Genomic DNA, 15,295 nt, shown 5'->3' with positions numbered 1-15,295 from the left:
GGGCCTGCGCCATGGAACCCCGACACGTCACTGCGGAGCCGAGTAATTCCTATTGGCTGATTCAGGCAGCGCTCCATTGTGACGTCTCAATGCGGAAGTTGGCCACTGAGCTTCAGATTGAACCTTCCACTTGGATTTGAAAAGACTTCGGCCATCAGTGAGTGGAAAAGCAGCAACACACTGCCACACCCGAGTGAGAGTGTTCCAGTGCACTGACTAAAGAGCTTTAGTAAGAAGTCTCACAACACCAGGTTAAAGTCCAACAGGTTTATTTGGTGGCAAAAGCCACTGTGTTTACCCCAGTCCAACGCCGGCATCTCCACATAAAGAGCTTTAACCAGTTACACAGCCTGAATAAATATCACACCATTCACAGCAGGGAGAGACGGTACCCGTGTTCTGTGTGTGGACAAGGCTTCAACTGATTGGCCACCCAAGGGAGAGGCAAGGACACCTGCACCATGGAGAAACCATGGAAATGTGCAGACTGTGGGAAGAGATACAGAGCCCCCTCTCTGCTGGATGCTCATCGGCGCAGCCACACTGGGGAGAGGCCATTCATCTGCTCTCAGTGTGGGGAGGGATTTGCTCTGTTGCCCAGCCTGCAGTCACACAAGCGAGTTCACACCGGAGAGAGACCGTTCACCTGCTCTCAGTGTGGAAAGGGATTCACTGTGTTATCCACTTTGCAGAGACACCAGCGAATTCACACTGGGGAGAGGCCGTTCACCTGCTCTCGGTGTAGGAAGGAATTCAACCAGTTATCCAATCTATGGACACACATGTGAATTCATACTGGGGAGAGGCCATTCGCCTGCTCTCAGTGTGGGAAGAGATTCACTCGGTCATCCGACCTGCGGACACATCAGCGAGTTCACACCGGGGAGAGGCCATTCACCTGCTCTCAGTGTGGGAAGGGATTCACTCGGTCATCCGACCTGCGGACACACCAGCGAATTCACACTGGGGAGAGGCCATTCACCTGCTCTCAGTGTGGGAAAAGATTCACTCGGTCATCCGACCTGCAGACACACCAGCGAGTTCACACTGGGGAGAGACCATTTACCTGCTCTCAGTGTGGGAAGGGTTTCAGTCAGTTATCCACCCAGCAGAAACACCAGCGAGTTCACACTGGAGAGAGGCCGTTCACCTGCTCTCAGTGTGGGAAGAGATTCACTCAGTCATCCCACCTGCGGAGACACCAGCGAGTTCATACTGGGGAGAGGCCATTTACTTGCTCTCAGTGTGGGAAGGGTTTCAGTCAGTTATCCAACCTGCAGAGACACCAGCGAATTCACATGGAGAGAGACCATTCACCTGCTCTCAGTGTGGGAAGGAATTCACTCAGTTATCCCACCTGTTGAGACATCAGTGAAGTTACACTGGGGAGAAACTGTCCACCTGCTCAGTGTATAAAAAGTGTTCAGAATTTCATCACAGCTGCTGAGGCACCAACAAGTTCACAGGGGTGGGATTCTGCTGTTATTGTTTCTGCTCTCAGTTACATCCAGGACTGCATTTTGTTCATTCTCACAGTTGGTCAATGGGGAGGGTCAGAGGGTTTCTTTCTGCTGGACTGGCCGGTCTCACAACTTTGCCTCCAGTGGGCTGATGCTCTTTGAGTCTTGTTGTGAATACCTGGTTTCAAATTTCACACGGATCACAGAGTGACCGGGTGTGAGGAAATTCAGAGATATTTAGTCAGCATTTCTGTTTGAAACTCCCCCAGATGCCCATCCAATTTCCTTTGTAATTGTTTATTGTCTCCACTTCCTCCACCCTCATAGGCAGCGAGTTCCAGGTCATTACCATTCGCTGCATCAACATTTTCTTCCTCACATCCCTCCCTACATCTCTCACCTGAAACTTTAAATCTGTGTCCCCCTTGTCCTTGTCCCATCAGCTAATGGGAACAGCTTTTCTTTGTCCACCTTATCTAAACCTGTCAGAATCTTGTCCACCTCTATCAAATCTCCCCTCAACCTCCTTTGCTCCAAGGGAAACAACCCCAGCCTGACATTGACAATAAAGAACAAACTAACAGAATATGTTAGAACCTGAAACCAAATGGGAATGTTTAATTCCTGTTTTAATGATATTGTGAATATATTGTCCTGGACAATAAAGGAATTGGAATAACTCACCTTGGGAGTGGTTGAATGGAATATGTCAATCTGGTATCCATCTACAGTCCAGTGAAAGTCTGGAATATGTAGCTGGAAATCCCTCCCTAACAGCACTGTCGGCTTACTTACACCTCAGGCATTGTAACAGTTCAGGAAGGCAGTGTTGGGGTTGACCATGGCCGAGGCAGCTACATACAGCCACATATTCTGTTATAATTGAAGGACTGCAGATTGAATGTGAGGCATTATGGGACTGGACTATCTTGACCACATTCCTGTGACTGCTCAGTTTCTGCAATCACGGACCATTAAAGCTGCTTAGTGCCCAACAGAGGACCTGGTGAGAATATTTACTCAGAATGAGTTAGAATTAAACTTATTCCAGGACCGGCTGGTGTTCAGTGGCTGAGATACCCGAATCTGTGAAGAGAAGGTCTGACCAATCAACAAACAGTGGGAGATAGTTGGTTAAGAAGTTAAAAAGCATTCTCAGGCATTGTTTAAATTATTTTATCCCAAATTTGTGATAAGAACTTTGAGGGACTTGTGACCCGTTAGTCGGTGAAGTAACGGTATACTCCAAATAGCACTGGACTGAAAAGCAGACCTCTGAGTAGATTCTAATGGTTATAAACTGACTCAAGCATGGCCAGTGAAAAAATCAGAGCTCGAGTGAGGACTGGATAGGTCTCTTACCTGCTAATTGGAAACTAAGAACAAGAAACGTATCGATAAAATTATTAGAGAATACAGCCAACATTTCGAGTCTGGAAGACACTTCATAACCGCTCTTATGAAGGGTCATCCATACTTTAAACATTGACTCTATTCTGTCTCCACAGATACTGTCAGACCTGCTGAGATTTTCCAGCATTTTCTGTTGTTGTTTCAGATTCCAGCATCCGCAGTATTTAACTTTTATGATAAAATGATTAGTTCTGATTGGAATCCCTACGACCTTCCTGCAAAACAGAGGGAGTGGTGGCAAAAGGGGAAAAAGGATAAGGATGATAAAGTCTGGGTTCTGATTCTCCGAGCCCATGTAGAATCAACAAAATGAGTGAAGCAGTTTATAAAGAACAGAAGTTATCCATCCCTAAAAAAACTGATCAAATTAAAATAATTAGGTTATGGAATATAACAAAAAAATGAAGAGCTGAAGTTTACAATCTAGTTTGTTTTGATTTTTTTACTTGTGTAAAGTGGTATTATTGTGTGCCAATTTTTTTCTGCTCACTCCCCATCCCTTTAGGTTCTGTAGAAAAGTTAACCCTTTCAGCAGACAATTCATTTCTTTTCAAATCATCTGAAAACTCATGTCTATTTTAGTTTATAATTGAAGATTTATGGGAATTGGCTAAGATGGGCTTTCAACATTTTTCTATTCTTTCTCTATTCACTGTTAATCAACACTCTGTTTTATCTTTCTGACTTGTTACATTTTTAATGATTAATAAACTTTCTGAATTCACGATTTAAAGTGTTCTTTCTTGCCATTTGGTTAAGTCACTGGAACCTGGTGTGATTTACAGTTATGGAGTTATTGTAAACAAGAGAACCCCCATAAATCTTAGTTCAAATAAATCAAAGTTCTTACAAATGGAATGTTATCCTTTATTATGAGAGAAATTGAACACAGGAGTAAAGATGTTCTGCTTTAGTTATGATGTGGAGATGCCGACGTTGGACTGGGGTAAACACAGTAAGAAGTTTAACAACACCAGGTTAAAGTCCAACAGGTTTATTTGCTACCAGATAAACCTGTTGGACTTTAACCTGTGTTGTTTAAGACCATAAGACATAGGAGCGGAAGTAAGGCCATTCGGCCCATCGAGTCCACTCCACCATTCAATCATGGTTGATTTCAACTCCACTTACCCGCTCTCTCCCCATAGCCCTTAATTCCTCGAGAAATCAAGAATTTATCAATTTCTGTCTTGAAGACGCTCAACGTCTCGGCCTCCACAGCCCTCTGTGGCAATGAATTCCACAGACCTACCACTCTCTGGCTGAAGAAATTTCTCCTCATCTCTGTTCTAAAGTGACTCCCTTTTATTCTAAGGCTGTGCCCCCGCGTCCTAGTCTCCCCTGCTAATGGAAACAACTTCCCTACGTCCATCCTATCTAAGCCGTTCATTATCTTGTAAGTCTCTATCAGATCTCCCCTCAACCTCCTAAACTCCAATGAATATAATCCCATTTAACTTCTTACTATGCTTCAGTTATACAGGGCATTACGGAGACTGCATCTTGAATACTGGGTGCAGCTTTGTCTCCTATTTAAGAAATGATACAAATGCATTGAAAGTGGTTCAGAGGAGGTTTAATAGATTGCTTCCCAATTCTTGACCCTCACAGTATAAATTATGTCCGATTTTCCTTGTCTTCAGTTCTGACAAAGGGTCATCCTGACTCAAAATGCTGTGTCTATTCTCTCTCTGCAGATGCTGTCAGACTTGCTGAGATTGTCCAGCATTTTCTGTTTTTGTTTCAGATTCCAACAACAGCAGAATTTTGCCTTTATCCCAATTCTTGTTGGGTAAGAGAATCAAAAGTATTGGGTCTAGAACGAGAATGTGGAACTCCACACAAACAGATCAACCATGACCTAAATAAACGGTGGAGCCGACTCAAAGGGCCAAATGACCTACATCTGCTCCGGTGTTGAATGTTGGTCACAAATTCCTGAGGATTGTGAAACAAGGCTGGAAGATTCGCCTTGCTTGTGTTAGTGGGAAAATGTCCAGGAGAACCATCACTGTGAAGGACAGTTCTGGGATTAAAGGTTGCCAGACTGGAAAAGGAAAACAATGGAAATAAACCCTTGGGGAGGAAAGAATCACTTTGGACTGGTTTTTGGAGAAAGAGTGTGAACATTCCAAGGCAGAATAAAATATAACGGTTGAGTGGGATATTTGATGGTGTTAAGAGTAAAAGGGCAAAGTTTAATTTTAAGTTTAAGAGCAATGTTCCCTTCAAAAAAGTGTTTAGTCATTGTTGCTTCCAGTTTGTTGGAATAAACGCCAGAAACTTGAAGTTTTGTCGTGTGATTCTTTAATTTACTCACTGGGCTTAGAATTCTTTTTTTTAAATTGTTGATCGTTACAGAGATCCTAACAGTTCATTTAAAGCCCCGAGTTTTGATTTCCCATTTGAGCCTGGGGCACCTTTCTGTCTCTCTATTGCTCGTGTCAATGACAGCCAGGCGACGGAGCTGAGGGCTGAACTTAGCTGAGAATAATGGGGCCTGCGCCCCAGTTGGGAAACTGCCCTGGGCGTCGCACTAATAGAGAGACAGGAAGGTGCTGGAGGACTGACTGGGAAATGGGCCTCCAACCAATTGTTATATCAGTCACTCAGAGCTAAAGAGAAACCTGTCTCTTTAAATACAGATACAGGGAAGAGGCTGCAATGAAATCTGTCCCTTTTAACCTGCACAAAAGCAGGAGGCTGAGATTGACAGGCTGCAGGAAGAGTCCATTCAGCCCATCGTGCCCCTGCTATCTCTTTGAAAGGACTGTCTGATTCATCCTACCACTCTGATCTGTCCCCACAGCCCTGCAAATTCTTCCCTTTCAAGTCTTTAACCTTTGGAAAGATTCTATTGAATCTGTTTTCAGGCAGATCAGAACAACTCGCTGTGTCAAAAATATAAAATAAAATCTCATCTCCCCCTCTGGCTCCTTTGCCAATTACCTTAGAGGGACTCACTTTCTGTTAAAGAGCCTGCCAACCCCTCTCACCCACTTTCCCTAAAGTGCATCAATCTCATCAGGAAAAGTCCAGAACAATCAAATATTTTACTGATCAAAGTTTATTAATGAAACAGAACATGGTTAAAACAATCAGAAAATGACTTGAGCATCAAAGACAACCAGAGTAAAAGGATAGGTTCAAGGTGAAGGGGGGGAGGTTTAACACAGATATCAGAAGGACATATTTCACACAGAGGGTCGTGGGGGCCTGAAATGTGTTGCCGGGCAAGGTGGTGGAGGCGGACACACTGGGAACGTTTAAGACTTATCTAGACAGCTATATGAACGGAGTGGGAATGGAGGGATACAAAAGAGTGGTCTAGTCTGGACCAGGGAGCGGCGCGGGCTAATTGTTCCTTGTTTCTCGTTTCAAGGCTTCATTCTATGATTATCTTGCTGGTGCCAGTACAGAGCGAGACTGCGGATAGTTGGGAACCTGTCTCGGGGGCAGGGAATTCATATGGTGTTCGTGGAAGTGGAAATGACTAGGGTTGGGAAGCATTTCCCGATCAGGGCCATTGTGATCTCCTGGACTCGTTTCGATCGCCTCAGGGGGTCGGAGAGGAATTTCCCAGATTTTTTTCCCCATATTGGCCCTGGGGTTTTTCACTCTGGGTTTTCGCCTCTCCCTGGAGATCACATTGTCTGGAATGGGGGGGTGGGGGTGAGTTAATAGGTTGTAATGAACAAAGCATCGTAGCTGTGAGGGACAGCTCGGTGGATAGGATATTGGTATGTAGATAGGCTGGAAAATTGGGCGGGGATCCTGGATTCAGGATTCAATCCTGGACCGGGGAGCGGCGCGGGCTTGGAGGGCCGAAGGGCCTGTTCCTGTGCTGTATTGTTCTTTGTTCTTTGTTGTTCTTTGATATTCACAATGTTCTGGACACAAATGGTTTCTCTTTAATTCATCTGTAGCCTGTTCCCTGCCCTTTTTGTGGTAAAGGCAGAATTCTCTGGATAGGAAATTTAAAAAGAAGTTTCCTGAATGAAAAAGTTTTACTCAACAACTTTAAGATATTGACTTTTACAACTTCATGCAGGTGATCGGTCCGTAGAAGCATAACCCTCTCTGGCTCCTTCTTTCACAGGAATTCATGTGGAATTCAGCCTTGGGAGTCTGGTTCCTTCTCTGACAGTAATTTCCTTGGAACTCAGCCTCGGGAGTTTTCAGTATTTGGCTCCCAAGGAAGACCTTCAGAACCTCTACTTTTATCCACAAAGTGACGATTACCTCACGTCAGATTTGGGCCTGTTGTATCATGACAATTGGTCAATTTGACCACTAGATTAATTTAACTGGATCCTCAATTACTGACACCACCTTCTCTCATTATCTTAGACAGGAATACAAGAGAACTGGTTCATACTATCCCTTTATCTGATTCGATACAATCCCTTATTCTCACAGTTTCAAATGTTGAGGCTAATCAGAGCTTGAAGGTCTCTCTCGCCAGTACATTTATCCTCATTGCACATTCTTTACATCCACAGCAATTAAACTTTTACAGCAAATAAAACTCAATCTTTTACTATGACGACTGATTCATTGATTAACTATAACTCAATTAAGGCTCATTAATTTCTCGTCTGTTAATGTCTGGTTGCTAATAAATAGCTACCAGATGGGGCAGATGTTTGAGGGCAAATCAACATCTGGCATGTGGGAGGCTTTCAACTGTAAGCTGATAGGACCGGCACATTCCTGTAAGGGTGAAGGATAAGTATGGCAAGTTTTGGGAACCTTGGATAATGAGAGATATTGTGAGCCTCGTCAAAGAGAAAAACGAAACATTTGTCAAAGCGAGGAGGCTGGGAACACACGAAGCAAGTGTGGAATACAAGGAAAGTAGAAAGAAACTTAAGCAAGGAGAATGGAGGGCTAAAAGGGGTCACGATAAAGCATTGGCCAGCAGGATTAAGGAAAATCCCAAGGCTTTTTATACATATATAAAGAGCAAGAGGGTAGCCAGGGAGAGGGTTGGCCCACTCCAGGACAAGGGAGGGAATCTATGCGCGGAGCCAGAGGAAATGGGGAGATATTAAATGAGTACTTTGCGTCAGAATTCACCAAAGAGGATTTGGTGGTGGATGAGTCTGGGAAAGGATGTGTAGATAGTTTGAGTCATGTTGAGATCAAAAAGGAGGTGGTATTGGGGTTCTTGAGAAACATTAAGGTAGACAAGTCCCCAGGGCCTGATGGGATATACCCCAGAATACTGAGAGAGGCAAGGGAGGAAATTGCTGGGGTCTTGAGAGAGATCTTTGTATCCTCACTGGCTACAGGGGAGGAACACACGAAGCAAGTGTGGAATACAAGGAAAGTAGAAAGAAACTTAAGCAAGGAGTAAGGAGGGCTAAGAGTGGTCACGAAAAATCATTGGCCAGCGGGATTAAGGAAAATCCCAAGGCTTTTTATACATATATAAAGAACAAGAGGGTAGCCAGGGAGAGGGTCGGCCCACTCAAGGATAGGGGAGGGAATCTATGTGTGGAGCCAGAGGAACCTGGTGTTGTTAAACTTCTTACTGTGTTTACCCCAGTCCAACGCCGGCATCTCCACATCATACAGGGGAGGTCCCAGAGGATTGGAGAATAGCCAATGTTGTTCCTTTGTTTAAGAAGGGTAGCAAGAATAATCCAGGTAATTACAGGCTGGTGAGCCTTACATCAGTGATAGGGAAATTATTGGAGAGAATTCTTCGAGACAGGATTTATTCCCACTTGGAAATAAGTGGATGTATTAGTGAGAGGCAACATGGTTTTGTGAAGGGGAGGTCGTGTCTCACGGACTTGGTCGAGTTTTTCGAGGAAGTGACGAAGATGATTGATAAGGGTAGAGCAGTGGATGTTGTCCACATGGACTTAGACAAGGTCCCTCATGGTAGACTGGTGCAGAAGGAGAAGTCGCATGGGATCAGAGGTGAGTTGGCAAGGTGGATACAGAACTGGCTCGGTCAAAGAAGACAGAGGGTAGCAGTGGAAGGGTGCGTTTCTGAATGGAGGGCTGTGACAAGTGGCGTTCCTCAGGGATCAGTGCTGGGACCTTGTTGTTTGTTATATATATATATAAATGATTTGGAGGAAAATGTAACTGGTTTGATTAGGAAGTTTGCGGACGACACAAAGGTTGGTGGATTTGCGGATAGTGATGAGGACCATCAGAGGATACAGCAGGATATAGATTGGTTGGAGTCTTGGGCGGAGTGATGGCAGATGGAGTTTAATCTGGACAAATGTGAGGTAATGCATTTTGGAAGGTCTAATACAGATAGGAAATATACAGTAAATGGCAAAACCCTTAGGAGTATTGGTCGGCAAAGGGATCTGGGTGTACAGGTACACAGTCACTGAAAGTGGCAATGCAGGCGGAGAAGGTAGTCAAGAAGACATACGGCATGCTTTCCTTCATTGGCTGGGGTATTGAGTTTAAAAATTGGCAAGTCATGTTGCAGCTTTAGAGAAGCTTAGTTAGGCCACACTTGGAATATAGTGTTCAATTCTGGTCGCCACACTACCAGAAGGATGTGGAGGCTTTGGAGAGGGTACAGAAAATATTTACCCGGATGTTGCCTGGTATGGAGGGCATTAGCTATGCGGAGAGGTTGGAGAAACTTGGTTTGTTCTCACTGGAATGAGGGAGGTTGAGGGGGCGACCTGATAGAAGTCTACAAGATTATGAGAGGCATGGACAGAGTGGATAGTCAGAAGCTGTTTCCCAGGGTGGAAGCGTCAATTACTAGGGGACACAGGTTTAAGGTGTGAGGGGCAAGGTTTAAAGGAGATGTACGAGGCAGATTTTTTACACAGAGAGCAGTGGGTTCCTGGAACTCGTTGCCTGGGGGGTAGTGGAAGCGGATACGGTAGTGACTTTTAAGGGACATCTTGACAAATACATGAATAGGATGGGAATAGAGGGAAATGGTCCCCGGAAGGGTAGGGGGTTTTAATTTAGTCCGGCAGCAGGCTTGGAGGGCTAAAGGGCCTGTCCCTGTGCTGTAACTTTCTTTGTTCTAAATACAGTAATATTTAATGAACACATTTGGTTCATACAATGTGGTTGACTCTCAACTGCCCTCTGAACAAGGGCATCTAGGGATGGGCAATAAATGTTGGCCAGCCAGCGACGCCCATGTCCCACAACTGAATAAGGTTAATACAAGATATCCTGGTTCGAAAAGACACTTGCTGCAAGCCAATAGCTTTCCTTCTTACTTGAACTGAGCAATCAACCTTATTCTTGAGCCAGATTTGACAGAATATAATGTCCTCCAACTGATCAAATTCATAGAAGAAATTCTTAGTTCAGACAATTCCTGCCAGCTATGCAGCTTCCACAAGCATGTAGGTGAATCCAACATTAATTTTTAAAATAAAGCTCCAGTCACATGTTAGAATTTAACATGGTTGAAGTTCTTGGGTTGAAGTTCTGAACTGGAAAAAGGCCAAATTTGATGAAATGAGAAGGGACCTGGGAAGTGTGGATTGGCACAGGCTGTTCTCTGGTAAGGATGTAAATGGAAAGTGGGAGGCCTTCAAAGGAGAAATTTTGAGAGTGCAGAGTTTGTATGTTCCTGTCAGGATTAAAGGCAAAGTAAATAGGAATAAGGAACCTTGGTTCTCGAGGGAGATTGTCACACTGATTAAGAGGAAGAGAGAGTTGTATGAAATGTACAGGCAGCAAGGAACACATCAGATGCTCGAGGAGTATAAAAAGTGCAAGAAGCGACTTAAGAGGGAAATCAGGAGGGCTAAAAGAAGACATGAGGTTGCTTTGGCAGACAGAGTGAAGGAAAATCCAAAGAGCTTCTATAGGTATGTTAGGAGCAAAAGGATAGTGAGGGATAAAATTGGTCCTCTTGAAGACCAGAGTGGTACACTGTGTATGGAACCAAAAGAGATGGGGGAGATACTAAATGGTTTTTTTGCATCTGTATTTCCTGAGGAAACGGGCATGGAGTCTACGGAAATAGGGCAAACTGGTAGGGAGGCCATGGAACCTTTACAGATTAAAGGGGAGGAGGTGCTCGCTGTCTTGAGGCAAATCAGAGTGGATAAATCCCCAGGACCGGACAGGGTATTCCCACGGACCTTGAGGGAAGCTAGTGTTGAACTTGCAGGGGCCCTGGCAGACATATTTAAAATGTCAGTATTCACGGGGGAGGTGCCAGATGATTGGAGAGTGGCTCATGTTGTTCCGTTGTTTAAAAAAGGTTCCAAAAGAAATCCGGGAAATTATCGGCCAGTAAGTTTGACGTCGGTGGTGGGCAAGTTATTGGAAGGTGTGATAAGGGATAGGATCTACAAATATTTGGATAGACAGGGACTTATTAGGGAGAGTCAACATGGCTTTGTGCGTGGTAGGTCATGTTTGACCAATCTATTAGAGTTTTTCGAGGAGGTTACCAGGAAAGTGGAAGAAGGGAAGGCGGTGGATGTTGTCTACCTGGATTTCAGCAAGGCCTTTGACAAGGTCCCTCATGGGAGGTTAGTTAGGAAGGTTGTCTCTGGGTATACATGGGGAGGTAGTAAATTGGATAAGACACTGGCTCAATGGAAGAAGCCAGAGAGTGGTTGTGGAGGATTGCTTCTCTGAGTGGAGGCCTGTGACTAGTGGTGTGCCGCAGGGATCGGTGTTGGGTCCATTGTTGTTTGTCATCTATATCAATGATCTGGATGATAATGTGGTCAATTGGATCAGCAAGTTTGCTGATGATACAAAGATTGGAGGTGTAGTGGGCAGTGAGGAAGGTTTTCAAAGCTTGCAGAGGGATTTGGACCAACTAGAAAAATGGGCTGAAAAATGGCAAATGGAATTTAACGCAGACAAGTGTGAGATATTGCACTTTGGAAGGACAAACCAAAGAAGAACGTACAGGGTAAATGGTAGGACTCTGAAGAGTGCAGTTGAACAGAGGGATCTGGGAATACAGGTACAGAGTTCCCTAAAAGTGACGTCACAGGTGGATAGGGTCGTAAAGAGTGCCTTTGGTACATTGGCCTTCATGAATTGGAGTATCGAGTATAAAAGTTGGAGTGTTATGGTAAGGTTATATAAGGCATTGGTGAGGCCGAATTTGGAGTATTGTGTACAGTTTTGGTCACCTAGTTACAGGAAGGATGTAAATAAGATTGAAAGAGTGCAGAGAAGGTTCACAAGGATGTTGCCGGGACTTGAGAAGCTGAGTTACAGAGAGAGATTGAATAGGATGGGACTTTATTCCCTGGAGCGCAGAAGCTTGAGGGGAGATTTGATAGAGGTGTTTAAGATTTTGATGGGTATAGATAGAGTGAATGCAAGCAGGCTTTTTCCGCTGAGGCTCGGGGAGAAACAAACCAGAGGGCATGGGTTAAGGGTGAAAGGAGAAAAGTTTAAAGGGAATATTAGGGGGGGCTTCTTCACGCAGAGAGTGGTGGGAATGTGGAATGAGCTGCCGGATGAAGTGGTAAATGCGGGGTCACTTTTAACATTTAAGAAAAACTTGGACGGGTTCATGGATGAGAGGGGTGTGGAGGGATATGGTCCAAGTGCAGGTCAGTGGGACTAGGCATAAAATGGTTCGGCACAGACAAGAAGGGCCAAAAGGCCTGTTTCTGAGCTGTAATTTTCTATGGTTCTATGGCCTCCCTGACCTTGTTGCTGAGAATGTTTGAAGAGGCAGCAGGGGCACAATGGGTCACACGGCCTCCTTTTGTGCTCTCTGCTCCTCGTTTGCATTTGAAGTGGTAAATATCTGGAACTCACTTCCTACGAGCGGCTGAAGCAGAGATAATGGAATGTTTCCAAAAGGAAATTGGATGGGAACTTCAGGGAAATAAATCCGCAGGGACACGGAGAGAGAACAGGGCAACAGTTTGATCTACAGAGAGCCAGCATGGACTCAATGGGCTGAATGGCCCCATTCCCAATCCTAATGCCTGTCTGATCTAAAGAGAGAAATTTCAGCTGTTCAAGTCTCTCGAACTCACTGAAGTCCCTCATCCCTGGAGTCATTCTCGTAAATCTCCTCTGCACCCTCTCTAAGGACTTCACATCTTTCCTAAAGTGTAGGGCCCATATACAGGGTTCCATTCTCGAGGAATAGAATTGAACAGGTTCTGTTCAACTTGTTTAGAATCAGGGTTCGGCTACACTGGGAGCACTGTCAACATTTGTGATCTCCATTTAGAAAAAGGAAATAGAGGCACTGGAGAAGCGGCAACAAAGATTCACAAGAATAATCCCAGAACTGAGAGCATTTAACCTTCAGGAAAGGCTGGCACTGCTTTTCTCTGGAAAACAGAAGACTGAAGGGTGACCTGATGGAAGAATTTAAGGTTATGAAGGGGTTCAATAATCCAACAGGGAGTTCAGTGAGAAACCTCTTTACCCAGCGAGTGGTGAGAATGTGGAACTCACTACCACAGCGAGTGGTTGAGGTGAACAGCATGAATACATTGAAGGGGAAGCTAGATACATACATGAGGGAGAGAGGAATAGAAGGATATGCTGATGGGGGGAGATGAAGAGGGGTGGGTGGAGGCTCATGTGGAGCATAAATACTGACACAGACCAATTGGGCCAACTGGCCCGGCCTTGTGCTGTAGACTCACTGGAACAGAGACAAATGTATTTATTTTAGATCTACCTGTAGTGGTAGGAAAAACATTATTTACTATCCAGCATAAAATAAATGTTCTTCGTCAGTTTGTGTGGGTCATTTCAGTGGAAATGTGCTCTCCCAGGCTCAAAGAGCATCAGCCCACTGGAAGCAAAGTCGTGAGACTGGCCAGTCCAGCAGAAAGAAACCCTCCGACCCTCCCACTTCACCAACTGTCAGAGTGAACATGGTTCAGTCCTGGATGTGATCAACAGCAGCAATAACAGCAGAATCCAACCCCTGTCATCACTTGTGAACTCGCTGGTGTCTCAGCAGGAGGGATGAACTGGTGAATTTCTTTGCACACACAGCAGCTGTGAATGGACTGGTGGATCATCAGTTCCTGAGAGCTTTTGAAACCACTCCCACAGTCAGAGCAGTTAAAGGGTCTCTCCTGGGTGTGAGGGACATTGTGCCTCAGCAGCTGGGGTATCGAGAGAATCCTTCCGCACACACAGAGCAGGTGAATGGTCTCTCCCAGTGTGAACTCGCTGGTGTCTCCTCAGTGTGCATGTCCTTCCAAACCTCTTTGTGCAGTGAGAGCAGCTGAACGGTCTCTCCCCAGTGTGAATGCGCTGGTGATCTATCAGATGCTCAGAAATTTTGAAGCCACTCCCACAGTCAGAGCATTTTAAGGGTCTTTCCTGGGAGTGAGTGACTTTGTGTCTCTGCAGGGTGGATAACCGAGTGAATCTGTTCCCACACTCGGAGCAGGTGAACGGTCTCTCCCCGCTGTGAACTTGCTGGTGAGTCAGCAGGGTGGATGACTGAGTGAATCCCTTCCCACACTCGGTGCAGGTAAATGGTCTCTCCTCGGTGTGAAGACGCTGGTGTGTCAGCAGGGTGAATGACTGACTGACTGAATCCCTTCCCACACACAGAGCAGATGAATGGTCTCTCCCTGGTGTGAACTCGCTGGTGTCTCTGCAGTGTGGATGACCTCTTAAACCTCTTTGTGCAGAGAGAGCAGCTGAACGGTCTGTCCTCAGTGTGAATGCGCTGGTGGGACACCAGTTCCCCAGAAATTTTGAATTCGCTCCCACAGTCCGAGCATTTAAAGGGCCTCTCACTGGTGCGAGTGACTTTATGACTCAGCAGGTTGGGTAAATTAGTGAATCCCTTCCCACACACAGAGCAGGTGAATGGCCTCTCTCCGGTGTGAACTCGCTGGTGTGTCAGCAGGGCGGATAACTGCGTGAATCCCTTCCCACAGTCAGAGCAAGTGAATGGTCTCTCCCCGGAGTGAACTCGCTGGTGGTTCCGCAGGTTTGATGATGATCTAAATCTCATTGTGCAGAGAGAGCAGCTGAACGGTCTGTCCTCAGTGTGAATGCGCTGGTGGGACATCAGATCCCGAGAACTTTTGAAGCAACTCTCACAGTCAGAGCATTTAAAGGGTCTCTCATTGGTGTGAGTGACTTTGTGCGTCAGCAGGGCGGATGACCGAAAGAATCCCTTCCCACACACATTGCAGGTGAACGGTCTCTCCCCAGTGTGAATTCGTTGGTGTGCCCGCAGTTCGGAGGACCGAGAGAATCCCTTCCCACACATGGAGCAGCTGAACGGTCTCTCCCCGGTGTGAACTCGCTGATGTCTCCGCAGTGTGGATGACCATTTAAATTTCATTGTGCAGAGAGAGCAGCTGAACAGTCTCTCCTCACTGTGAGTGCGCTGGTGGGACACCAGTTCTCCAGAGCTTTTGAATCCGCTCCCACAGTCAGAGCATTTAAAGGGTCTCTCATTGGTGTGAGTGAGATTGTGACTCAGCAGGTGG

The 15,295-nt window shown here is 45.5% G+C and overlaps 1 pseudogene; it reads left to right on the top strand.

The window, feature by feature from the left end:
- The first annotated feature begins 461 nt into the window (after positions 1-461).
- LOC144480730 (uncharacterized) lies at positions 462-1,477 on the top strand (annotated as a pseudogene).
- Positions 1,478-15,295: the final 13,818 nt, after the last annotated feature.

This window comes from Mustelus asterias, chromosome 30 (genome assembly GCF_964213995.1).
Source record: "Mustelus asterias chromosome 30, sMusAst1.hap1.1, whole genome shotgun sequence".
Lineage (NCBI taxonomy): Eukaryota > Metazoa > Chordata > Chondrichthyes > Carcharhiniformes > Triakidae > Mustelus > Mustelus asterias.
The sequence above is the reverse complement of the archived record's forward strand: the minus strand, read 5'-3'. Positions and strand labels throughout refer to the sequence as shown.